Raw genomic sequence first — 531 nt, 5'->3', positions numbered from 1 at the left:
GCACTACCCTACTTCATCATCATCATTATCATCATCATCATCATCACCATCATCATTGTCGGCAAGCTGTTTAAATGTCTTAAGTTGCAAAATTTTTTTGGAGAGAGATAAATACTGTTTCATTAATCTAACAACTATACCTAAATTAGACAGGTATGTTTTGACAAAAATGAAATGTCAGAATGTTTTGACATAGATGACATGTTTTGATATGAATGAAATGTCTGAAATGTTTTGACATAAATGAAATGTCAGAAATGTTTTGACATAATGAAATGTCAGAAATGTTTTGACATAATGAAATGTCTGAAATGTTTTGACATAATGAAATGTCAGAATGTTTTGACATAAATGAAATGTTTTGATAATGAAATGTCTGAAATGTTTTGACATAAATGTAGTATCAGAAATGTTTTAACATGACTGAAAGGTTTTTCCATCTCTTGTGGCCTTGTCTCTTCAGCCTCGGGATCAGTTTATCTCTCGCTTGATGAAGAAAATGAAAGTGGAGGACGGCTCCGCAAAGTCGAA

This window comes from Aplysia californica, unplaced genomic scaffold (assembly GCF_000002075.1).
Source record: "Aplysia californica isolate F4 #8 unplaced genomic scaffold, AplCal3.0 scaffold01377, whole genome shotgun sequence".
In the NCBI taxonomy this organism is placed as follows: domain Eukaryota; kingdom Metazoa; phylum Mollusca; class Gastropoda; order Aplysiida; family Aplysiidae; genus Aplysia; species Aplysia californica.
This window is presented reverse-complemented; position numbering follows the sequence as displayed.